The sequence below is a fragment of the Dipodomys spectabilis genome, unplaced genomic scaffold, assembly GCF_019054845.1.
Source record: "Dipodomys spectabilis isolate Male_0828 unplaced genomic scaffold, ASM1905484v1 ptg000545l, whole genome shotgun sequence".
Taxonomy (NCBI): domain Eukaryota; kingdom Metazoa; phylum Chordata; class Mammalia; order Rodentia; family Heteromyidae; genus Dipodomys; species Dipodomys spectabilis.
Genome location: NW_024871222.1, coordinates 1,494,008 through 1,504,261, shown reverse-complemented (window position 1 = coordinate 1,504,261; position 10,254 = coordinate 1,494,008). Strand labels below are relative to the sequence as shown.

At 33.2% G+C, this 10,254-nt stretch overlaps 1 non-coding gene across 1 annotated transcript; it reads right to left on the bottom strand.

The window, feature by feature from the left end:
* Positions 1-2,864: 2,864 nt before the first annotated feature.
* Positions 2,865-2,971, bottom strand: LOC122099909. The gene has a single exon (XR_006146031.1). It is a non-coding gene; the product is annotated as a U6 spliceosomal RNA (small nuclear RNA).
* Positions 2,972-10,254: the final 7,283 nt, after the last annotated feature.

The following is a 10,254-nucleotide window of genomic DNA, read 5'->3' as shown; positions in this document are numbered from 1 at the left end:
CTCCTTATCATAGTAATTTTTAATTACATTTCTCTAATGATTTCAGTTCACTAACCATTAAGCCAGCATAGAAGTTGTATTAAACACAACTTTGTTAGCCCACTGGCAATTTTCAGGGCTTTATGGAAAAGATGTCTATTCAGAACTTTTGTCCAATTTTAATCAAGTTTCTTGTTAATCTCATCTTTAATCTCTCTATGCAAAATCAGTAATTAATTCAAGGTAGTAGATAGAAAAATATTAAGCCACTCCTAACATTTTTCAATTTTCAATAAAATGATATTGCTTAAATCATTTTCTGTTAATGCTTGAGACCTTATAATTCAATTTAGTTAGACCTTTAACAAGGCTATGTGCATTTTATTTATTTTACGTTAATTGTTCTTTCCAAAGTCTATGTGTCTAATTTCCCTTGCTCTCTTTCAGTCTCAAGTAGTTCAGATTTCAAACTGAAGAATAAATGGAAGGAAGCAAACAAAAAAAATACAGTTCCTCTCATCTGATGATGCCTCTACAAGAAGGAAGAAAGAGTTCCTACTTCTAAGGACCTATGCTAGGATATCAAAAAGAGATTCATTCTTCTAGGTCTTCCTTAAAATGTAAACCACAACATATCGCGAAGGTACTTTTATGTTTTATCAGTTTTTCACATTTTCATATGGACTTCACCTCAGTCTACAACATTCATTCATTATTCTTTCCCTGATACTTTTACACTACCAAGACGTAAGATATAAGATAACCAGTTTGATTTACAGAATAAGAAGTTATCACCCTGGTTTCCTTGGAAGCAGAACATGGTCAATAGATAACATTACTTCTGGTTTCTCACTACATGTAATGGTTTTTGTAATGCTTATTGCATTCTATTTAGTATTTAAAAAAAACTGCTGGCTAAACTCAAAGCTCCTTCACAGAAGTTTAGGTTAAGTACTTCACAAGTTTTATTTCCCTTAATTCTTAAGATAATATTTGTTATAATGCTAATGTTATTACCATTTTAGTGTTGGGAAAAATTGTAATTAAATGCCTTAAGTAGATGACCCAAAGACATACAGTGAGAAAGGAAATGAGGCAAAGTTTCCAAAAGCCTTTTAGCAGTACACAGTACACAAAAGGTAGGTAAAATCTCTCCATTCTCTTACATTCTCAATTCAATATTCATATTGTCCAAGAAATAATAGCATAGCAATTAATGTCCATGGTGATTGTTTTCTGTTACATTTTGTCTTCAACACAGACTGTGTTGGTGAGATTGGGTTATCATGTAGAGAGTTGAGCTTATAAATTGAGGAAACTTCCAGTTTCCTTTTTAAAAAGTACTAAAACTTTTAAATATTATCATTAACTGACTTTTAAGAATAAAAAACCTAAAAAATTCATATACAATCACCCAAAATGCTTTCAAAGTAGGAGATGATAAAACAGGACCCTGTGAAGTAAATTTTCTTCTACTTTTGAAATTATTCTGAAAACCTTGTGCTGGATGGTCGCACCTGTAATCCTAACTCCTCCAGACATCTACTCAGGAGCCCGAGATCTGTGGATAACAGTTGGAACCCAATCAGGGCAAAATAAATTCATGAGATAATTTTTCAAAAATTTATTGAACTAGCATAGGGACAAGAATGAAGATGTAGCTTATATAGTAGCTCACCAATCTAGAGAGAAAAGGCCTAGCAAGACCTTGAAGCCGCGATTTCAAATTCTGAGCATGCCAACAGAAATGCAATTTCCTGTACATGCATGCTACTTGCGCGCGCGTGCACACACACACATACACACATACATCCATTCTAAATATCTTCATATCAGTGTTTTGCATTAATTTCTTTGTTAGCGATATTATATAAGCAAAATAAAGGAAATAAACTCCTCCCTCTTAGAAAAGTTTTATACTTTTTATTGTAAAAATACTGTACACAGGTGTCATATTTACATGAGCTAGGTAATGAGAACAATTCCTAACAAGCATTGTTACCTCCTCCTTTATTTTTCCCCTACCATTCCTTCCCTCGCACCTCCACAAGTGCACTCCCCTCACCCCTTCCCCTGCCTAAATTGTAACGTTCATTTTTCAGCATAGTGTCTTGTGCATCTCATTGTTACAATGGGTCAACCTGTAACCCTATTTAGGCATTTTGTTTTTTTCCTTCCTCTCCCCAAATTAGAAGAGCATATATACAAGATATAGGCGCATCAACTTCAAATACAGTGAAAACAGTTGTTATAGCATGGGGAGGAACCTATAAAAAGACATAAAAAATCACATTGCACATTATAAGTACATTAGAAACAATAGCAAAAAAGAGAAAAATTCTTGTATCCCTATCTTGGATTTCATTTCCCGGAACATCATGTTATCTGGTCATATGGACATACCTTTTGACCTTTTCTGCTTATACTATACCTATATTAGTTATTGAAAATTAAGGAAACCATGGGACCTGTGTTCATTTGGATTTGGCTTACTTCACTTAATATTTTTTCCATATCTTTCCAATTTCTAACAAATTGGATGATGCCATTCTTTCTGATGGAGGCATAGAATTCCATTGTTTATATAAAACACATCCTCTTGATCCATTCTTCTGCTGAGGAGCATCGGGGTTGGTTCCATATCTTAGTTATCTTAAATAATGCTGCAATAAATGTAGATGTGCTGGTAGTTTTTGTATGTTCTTGTTTGTGATCATTTGGGTAAATGCCCCAAAGTGGGATTTCTTGATCATAGGGGAGATCTATGTGGAGTCATTTGAGGAACCTCCATACTAATTTCCAAAATGGTTGAAAAAGTTTACACTCCCACCAAGAATGCAGTAAGGTTCCCTTCTGTCCACATCCCCTCCAGCATCTATTGTTGTAAAACTATGGAATGCTTCAGGAATTTGCCTGTCATCCTTGCGCAGGGGCCATGCTAATCTTCTCAGTATCATTACAATGTTAGTTTATGTGATGCTGAATTGAGCACAGAATATTTTTTATATATAAAGTGTAATTGATTTTCTTAAACTAGGCAATTCAACAAAAAGTAAGTTTAGAAGAATTGTGAAATTTTAGAACCATGTACTTCTTACATAAGCACACATTTAAGAATAATGTCAAGATGGACATGTCAAAAACAAAATAATTCCAGATATTTGGGGTTCAAAAGATGTGTAGGGGAAATAATTCAATTGTTCTATACAAGGCACATGTCATAATGAACACAGCAGCAAGGGTTAAGGGTTGTTAAAAATTTTAGTGTTTTATATCTATTTAATTTTAGGATTATATGCCAAAATTAGGACTGTTTGGCAGGTATAAAATTTTCTATAATGTATTTAAGATTTATGTTAGCAGACATATAGTACTAAGTATGTACATTTCAGAATTTATAGAAACTTTGTTAATGAGAAGTTGCAAAGCCTTTGTGTGAAGAAGCAGAATGAAGGATTAAGACTTGCTTACTACACAGTTCTTGTTAAAATTTAGGGATTCCTTACTTTATATTTTAGCGAGGAACAAGAGATGATATAAGCCATAAACAAATAATGAGATGAGCCATAAATAATAACCTTAGTGTGTAACTTTGAAGACTATTCATAGCCTATAAAAATCGTGTTGAACATCATAATCTTAGGCGGTTTAAAATGTACAAGAATATGAGAAAATAGAAAATCTAATATGTAGTGCACTTCAAATACTAAAAACACTGGTAATTGTTTTGTTTTTTATTTTATTAATCATTATTTAATTATTGGTTTTCTTTGTAGCATTGTTTTACTTGTTATATAATACAACTTTTTGTTAGTCATCATTAGGAGGTACTTTGAGAAGGTTACTGGGGTGGTCAAACCATTTTTTTTATAGGTGAATTTACAACTAGGAAAATTAAGAACAAAATATTTATTAAAAAATGATCAAGTAAAGTCTGAATCAGGAGAGTTGATACATGTCCACAACTAAAATCTTAGCCCTAGGTTGAAGCAAGAGTATTACAGAGTTGAGGCCACAAATGTGAGAGACTGTGTTTTGTTTTGTTTTGTTTTATTTTGACTTTGTTGGTCATGGGGCTTGCACTCTGGGGCCTGAGTGCTGTTCCTCAGGCAAGGCTAGCGCTAACACTTGAGGCAGAGCACCATTTCCATCATTTTCTACTTATGTGGTGCTGAGGAATCAAACCCAGGGCCTCATGCATGAAAGGCAAGCACTCTACCACTGAGCCAACTTCCTAGCACTTGAGAGACTGTGTTTTTAAAAAAATCATCTAAACAACATTTTCCTTTTGCTTTGGATTATATAAGGAAATATATAAATATCTTTTTCTATTTTTGTGAATTGTTGTACTTCTAAATTTATAGTAACTTCAGCCACTTTATCCTTTTCAAAGTCATGAAATATCTCTGAGATTTTGCTGCTGTGAAGATCGTTTTTGCATTTATAATTTCTTCTGAGTCACTTTTATTTTTATCAACATAACTTTATATTTCATGTTGATGGATTACAAATATCAAATACCTGCAAATGTACACATAGAGTCTAAAGATAGCAGTATGAATATTCTCATACAGCTCTTGTTTATCTATTATTCACTTTCAATATTATGATATTTCTCTCTCTCTTTCACTCTGTCTCATTTCCTCTTTTTCTCTTCCATGCCCCATGTCTGCTACTTAGAATTTCTGCTGGGCTACTATTATGCTTCAGGATCTACTAGTTTTGTGGGAACATGAAAGCAACCATCGGTTAACCTTGCATTCTTTAAGAGTTATGACAGTGACATGATATTATTCTTTGCCATTCTAAATGGTAAAATAACATATCTAGGAGTTCCTTTTCACTTTTACTTCTACTATAAATTTTATCTCATAGGAATCATTGGAATGGATAAGATATTTTAACCTGTGACCTAAAATTATTTTTTTTATTTTTTTAATCTTCTACAAGATTACTTTATATATTTTAAAAATTTTGTTCTTTTTATTATTTTTTCTTTTTTATTGTGAAAATACTGTACAGAGGGGTTGTAATTACATGGACAAGATAATGAGTACATTTCTTATCAACCATTGTAGCATCCTCCTTTGTTTCTCCTTCCCAGAACTTCCAATCCTCCCTGTCCCCCATATCAAATACTCCCCCCAACCAAAGTAGTAAAGTTCGTTTTTCGACATAAGTACTTGTACATATTAGTGTTGCAATGGGTCCACACGTATCCTTATTAAAAAGAATTGTTTCCCCCCCCCCCACAAATTATATCAACATCAAATACAGTGAAAGCAGGGGTTATACCGTGGGGGAGGGACATCCAAAGCAACAAAGAAATATTCTTTAAATATGTTAGAAAAAATCGCATTAAAAACATTTGAATACATATCTTAGGGTTCATGTCCTTAACATCAACCTATCTGACCTTTTCTGCTTGACTCAGACATATACTAGTTGTTGCAAATAAGTTTAACCATGAAACCTATGTTTCTTTGGGTTTGGCGTACTTCACTTAATAGAAATTTTTCCTAGCCTTTCCATTTCCTAACAAATGGGGCAATGTCATTTTTTCTGATGGAGGCATAGAATTCCATTGTGTATATATACCACATTCTCTTGATCCATTCATCTACTGAGGGGCATCTGGGTTGGTTTCATGTCTTAGCTATGGTAAATAATGCTGCAATAAACATAGTTGTGCTGGTAGCTTTAGTGTGGTCTTATTTGTGATCATTTGGTGAAACGCCCAAAAGTGGGATTGCTGGGTCATAGGGGAGATCTATGTAGAGTCTTTTGAGGAACCTCCATACTGCTTTTCAACATGGTTGAACAAGTTTACTCTCCCACCAACAATGCAGTAAGGTTCCCTTCTGTCCACATCTCCTCCAACATCTAACAACCTCTTCAGTAGATGGTGCTGGAAAAATTGGTTAACTACTTGCAGAAAAATAGCTAGATCCTTATATATCACTCTGCACCAGAATCAACTCCAAATTGATCAAATACCTTGGAGTCAAATCAGACAGTCTGAAAACATTACAGGATGGAAAAGGAGAAACCCTAGGTCTAATTGGCACAAGCCAAAATTTCCTTAATAGAGTCCCAGAAACACAACAAATCAAAGAAAATTTGGGCAAATGGGATTGCATGAAATTGCAGAGCTTCTGCATGGCAAAGGACATAGCTAGCAAGATCAATAGAATGTCCTCGGATTGGAAGAAAATCTTCACTAGCCATACAACAGACAAGGGTCTCATATCTAAAGTCTACCTGGATATCAACAAATTAAATCCCCCAACAACAAATCTTCAAAGAAACAACTACCCAATAAATAAGTTACATAGAAACTTCTCTGAAGGTGAAAGAAGGATGGCCAATAGTCACATGAATAAATGCTCAACCTCTCTAGCCATAAAAGAAATGCAAATCAAAGCAACATTGAGATACCACCTCACCCCAGGTAGAATGGCTATAATCAAGAATTTTTTTTCCTTTTACAAGCAACCTTTTTTCTTTTATTATCAGTTAGTAACTACCTGTAATGAAAAAAAGCTATCCTATGGAAAGTAGACCGAAGTTGTTCACAGGGATGGTCAAAAACTAATGGGGGAAGTGAGTACAAAGGATATCCATAATAGATCACAGATCTGCAGAGCAATTTATCATGTACATTTTGTGAGAATGACAATGTGCTAGGAACTATAGATTAAATCACTGAACATCTGATATACATATATATGCACATATATTTATATTTGTATATTCATTTATATATGCATATATATGTGTATATGCCCTTATGTAGGTTCACTTGCACGTTAGCATACACACAAATACACACATACATATACACATGTAAACGTGCACACATAGAGAAAGATACATAATTATAGCCAACACAAGTTTCACTAGTTGTTGAATATGCCTTAGACGGAATGCTTGGAACCATTTCAAATTTGATAATTGCAATTCTAAGCTATTCCAAGTAGATAAACCTAGGAGATTCTTTTCTCCACTCTTGGTAAAAGGAAGAAGTGAAAGTGTGGCTCAGGTCTATAGATTAAACATAGAGAATTAAAGCCCAGGTAGAGCTCAAGGCCAGGAGTTCAAATCCCAGTACGTGCACAATATAAAAAAAAGGAGTCCTTTGTCTTTGAAAAGGGATATTTTTCCAAAAATGAATACCCAGGACAATTTTCAAGTTCCAAAACTCTTCGAAAGGCTCTTTCACATCTTAAACTGATTCCTCTCCTTGATTCACATTATGGAAAATAGGAGTCACACTTCACATTGAAAAGTATATGCATTGTTGAACAGTTCTTACCATTTTTAATGTAAAAGAAGCATGAGAGAGGAATTCACCTCACTTGGGTGAGTTAGGTTTGACTCACTGACAGACTTTTGTAAGTAAATGAGGGTCTGTTTACATGTAAAAAGTCTATACAGATGGTTTCCTAGGAGAGAGAACAAGCTAGCTGTTGTCCAAGTTTGAATCAGAGTAATTTATTCCTATGATATGGAATATCATAGGAAGCTCATCTCATAGAACACTATACAGACAGTAATTTCAAAAGGATGAAAAACCCATTTCTATATTGTAAACAGCCAGGTTTTCACAAGCAAAAAACAGTTTCCTGAGCCAAGAAAATATAAGTTAGAGAAAAAGGGACTGTGTTAAATAAAGGTAATGGCTTAGTGACAGGTGTAAAACTGTTCTGTAATTTACAAATAAACTATAAATTTTTATCATGTCCCTAACAAGAATCTCCAAGATAGGCCTTGTTAAATCTGTCATAGAGGACTGGGTTTATGCAATTGTCAGTTTTGTTAGGGTCCAATATCTTCTACATTCGGTTGGGTTGCAATCCGCTCAAACCACATGCAGTGAATGGAAAAACATGCTGCCTTGCAAGGCATCTAAGGGATTTTTGTGCCACTGTGAATATTTATCGTATTTCTTCTTGTAATGATACCTGTCAGTGTGAAGTCCTTTCCTGATAAGAATAATAGTTTCTGTACCCTTTGTTCCACTAACAAATCTCAGATATATAAATTTAACCGTGCGCCCATGGCTCATGCCTATAATCTTAGCTACTCAGGAGGCTGAGATCTGAGGATCATAGTTTAATGCCTGCCCAGACAGGAAATTCCATGAAATATTTCTCTCCAGTAAACCACCAGAAAACTGGAAGTGGCGCTATGTCTCCAGCAGTAGAGTTCTTACATTGAGCTGAAGAGTACAGGGACAGCACCCAAGCCCAGATTTCAAGCCCCAGGACTGACCAAAAAAAAGGAAAAACGTATATATGTAGATATGCATATATGATGAGATAAATTACATTTATATATAAATCAATATTTATGATGCACATTTAAAATATAACTAAATAATTGACATATTTATAATATATACATATATTTACATATATAAGCTCATATTATATCTGTATGTTGATAAATATATTTGTAATTAATATCCAAAGAGTACATCTGAAGTTTTTGGGGAAAATGTAGTGTCTAAAGGCTAACTACTGACCCATCATACTTTCAATTATTTTTTTCCAATTAATACAATGTCTGAAGTAATAAGACTGAATGATTATGAAACAGAGTTGTTGTTTTATTCCTTATGATTTTTTTATTAGAAACATCTACTTACTTGGTATGAAACCTACCAAAATGTGATCTTGAAATCACACTCCACAAACTGGACAGATATATCAATTTAGCAACTTACAGGTCTCAAATTTTTATTTGAATCCTGTATCTCACAAAAATTCAGTTTCCTTCGAGTCAACTACATATACAAACATGCCTAGATTTTCATGCTCACATACATCCCCATACTCACATGACATACTAAATGTAACACTGTAGTAAAAAATAATATAGATACTGAAAAAGAACACCTTTGCCAATGTAAGTAAATTTTATTTTTTTAATTCAATGCATTATCTAATACTGATGAAAGAGCAGCTAAGATGTTTTAAATACAAGAGTGTCTGCTTAAAGAGCATGTTTCTCATTCCAAACATCATTATTTCCACCTTTCCTTCTCCCACATAAAAAATATAAGTAACTACAGAATTAACCTACATGTTTCTTAATCACTCATTGAAGAAAGAAAGTGTAATATATATACATACATATATACATATATACACAATGATATACTATTTAGCCACAAAGAATAGTGAAATCATATCATCTTCAAGAAAATAGATAGAACTGGAAACCTTCATATTAACGCAATAAGTCTTATTGTGAAAAACAAATACTAGATTTCTCATATGCAGACTCTAGTCCAAGAAAGAAAAATGAATGACCCAGATGTAAAAGATGGAAACTGATTAAATTTGGAAAAAAATGTAAGAGAGGAGATGAAGAGAAACATTGTGGAGTAAATATGTTCAAATATTTCCTAGGTTAGTATAATGACATAATAAATCATAAGTATAAAAATAGGATAATGAAATTTATAAAAGGAAAAAGTTTAGCAAGCTACATTATATGGATGTATGTGTATAACACAATAAAATACTTTGTGAAATTAACATTTGCTAATAAAAAGTCAAAAATGCATTGGAGTTGTTGTACAGTCATATGTTATTTTCCATTTTTTGTTCACATATTTCCCTGATAAAGTAAAAGGAGAAATAGGTTTTGCTCATTTAGAAAGACAATCTTGTCCAATTAGCATAAAGATACTCTAGATAATTAATGTCAATATGAAATTGTTAAATTAATTATTGTATTAGAATAATTCCAATGCACTGTTCAAATATTACCCTATAGGTATATACTTTTTGCTGTTTATTGAATAAGTAGTCTTTACTTAATTACTATATGCCATTTTCTGAATGTAGTTTGGTATATGCAACTAGGATATATTATACCTGAACAGGAAATCAATTATTCAAACAGTTTTATCAAAAATGCCTCTAACGAAAAAAAGAGGTAAACCCAAATTATGTATATTTGAAAACAATACTTGCTTAGTCCTCTTCTCACATTCCCGATTCCCTTCTTGAGAATGCTACATTGTAGGGAATTTGTTAACATGTTTTAGAGACATAGTTTGACTTTAAAACAATGAGTTAGTTTATGCTGCATTTTTGTTTACTTTATATCCAGAAAAGCTAAATTCTTACCTTATCATTTTCCTTAGACTTTATACTCAGGTTTCATCTCTGATGGGTGAAAGATAGAGATATAAACATTTTTTAACAGTGGCTAAATTTAGGCTGAGGAATCTATGTACAACTATACTCATGCAGATAGACC